We start from the raw sequence: 2,497 nt of genomic DNA, 5'->3' as shown, positions 1-2,497 counted from the left end.
GACATGGTGGAGCTCTCCGATTAGGTGGTCCAAGCAGGTATGACACTAGCCCTGAGCAGTATCCTACCGTCACACAGAATGATACCACAGTACAAAAAAAAGGACAGACTTCAACAATTGGCCAAGTTTCTGGTGTCATTCTAAAGGGATTGGGTATCTGTCTGCTTCAGATGACATGACTTGGCAGACCTCGATACTTTGCCAGAGATGGCCTGCATCTGTCATCCCCAAGTTGCCGGGTACTGGCCAAGACTCCTGCCACCCCTACAGTGCCTTTTTAGGCAGTGTTCCAAAGGCCAAATTACCACCGTAACAGCTATAAATAAATGCAATCTGAGGGTCATGCTGCTGAAAGCTAGAAGTCTAAATCTCAAGATGCACTTGCTCGAATCACTCCTGAAAATGGAGAACACAAGACATTTGTGCTGTAACACAGACCTGGTTTAAAGCGGCAGAAAGCACCACTGTGCTACCAGGCTATAACTCATTCCACACCTTTCGGCCCCGAAACATGGACTGAAGCTCCAAAGGTGGTGGCGTTTCTGTATTCATAAAGGATATGCACACCTCCAGACCATTAGCCCAGCATAATGCATCTGAGATACTTCAGGTACAACATTGGGTAAGGCTACGATCCACGTCATAGCCTGCTAGTACGATCCACGTCATAGCCTGCTATAGTCCCCAACCATTTCCCTAGCCTCTCACTCCACATTCCTAAGCACCATGGAATCTATCAAGGTCCAAGCCAACACTCATACTAGGAGACTTAAACTACCCTCCAACTCTGAAAACTACTCAAGCACCAATACACTGCCCCACCACTTCCTGGAATTCATCAGTTCCAATGCCCTGGACCAGCTCATTCTGACTGCCACTACAGGAAGCAACATCCTTGACCTGGTTATTACTAACATGGGCAACCATTGCTCTACACCAACAGTCAATCCCTCCCTGGTCAGATCAGACCATAAACTAATGACCATGGAAATCCACATCTCACCCACATCCCCCGCAAAAGGTAACCACCTTGAAAAACATCTCCAAAGCTGACTTTGGACTCCTAAAAAACAGACGTGGCTAACTTCATGGCACCCATGCCAATGGAAAATAGATGCATGACTGCAGAATTATACGCCAATGAACTATATTAACATATACATAAATCCATGGAAGTAGCAATACCCAACAAAACCAAGACGCTCTCCTCTATATACAAAAAAAAAAAAAAAAAAAAAAGACAACCTGGTGGTCTCCTGCCATGAATAAACTCTACAACAGAAGGAAGAAACTGTTGCAGAAAAAGGTGAAGTCCCAAGACTGAAAAACTCCCTTAGCCTCAACAAAAAGTTGATACCTCATCAAATCCTCTAAAGCCAGCTATGAAGGCAGAATTGTGGCAGACACTAAATCACAAAGCCTTTTATAGTTGTATCAAGAATCTCCACGGCAATATCCAGATGTGCTCTGTGTTACTGCACAATGGTGCCTCCTATACTGAGCCAATCGACATTGCAAACATACTGGCCAACAGATTCAGTGCCAACTTTACCCCTCTCTTCCCCCCCTTAAGGACCAAATCACAATACCGAAAGAATGCAAGGCACCCAGCATTACTGCAGCCCAGGTTAAAGCTGCATTGTCCAAGGACAAGAATACAATTTCCATGGGACCCGATATCCCTGGCTGTATTCTACATGAACTACAAAGTGAACTGGCACCACGCCTGTGTGCCTTGTTCAGTCACAGCCTTCCTTCAGGCTTTGTTCCTACTGAATAGCGCACCGTTACAGTCATCCCCCTCTATAAAAGGGCGACTACAGACCCTGGGAATTATCACCCCATTAGCCTGACTAGTTAGATATGTAAAGCTATGGTGCACATCATCATGGACTTGAACAAAGACGCAGGAAATCAAACTCTGGACCCCACATAGTTTGGCTTTGTGAAAGGGAGATCATGTCTGCTCAACCTGGCTGACTTCTGAGTCAGTCACCAGGGCTGTGGATGAAGTTAAGGCAGTGCATACAGCCTACTGCAATCTGGCCAAGGCTTTTGATACCATTCCTCACTCAGGAATTAATTAACTCACCAAACTAGGCAACAACCCCTGTATCACTAGGTGGGTTGCAAGATGGCCACAGACAGAACACACTGTGAAAGTAGCGAACTCCAAGTCAAACTGCCGACCAGTCACGAGTTGAGTCCCACAGGGATAGGTCCTGTCTCTTCTGTTCAGCATCTACTTCTCAGAAGTCCAGGCCAACACAAAGGGACTCTGGCTGACCAAGTTCACAGACTGCAAGCTGGGAGCCATTATTAACTCCCCAAGTGATGCAGACATCCTAAAATAAGGTCTCACGGAGACCAATGACTGGTGTTGAAACCACAGCCTTAAGCTTAACACCAAAGTGTCATCATTCCCTTGGTAAAAACTCAGTTCCCACTAACTACCACATCGATGAGAGTCCACTGGACACTGAAGATGTTGAGATCT

Source organism: Protopterus annectens, chromosome 3.part0, assembly GCF_019279795.1.
Source record: "Protopterus annectens isolate FY-2018-M chromosome 3.part0, PAN1.0, whole genome shotgun sequence".
Taxonomy (NCBI): Eukaryota; Metazoa; Chordata; order Ceratodontiformes; family Protopteridae; genus Protopterus; species Protopterus annectens.
Note: the sequence above shows the minus strand (reverse complement) of the source record.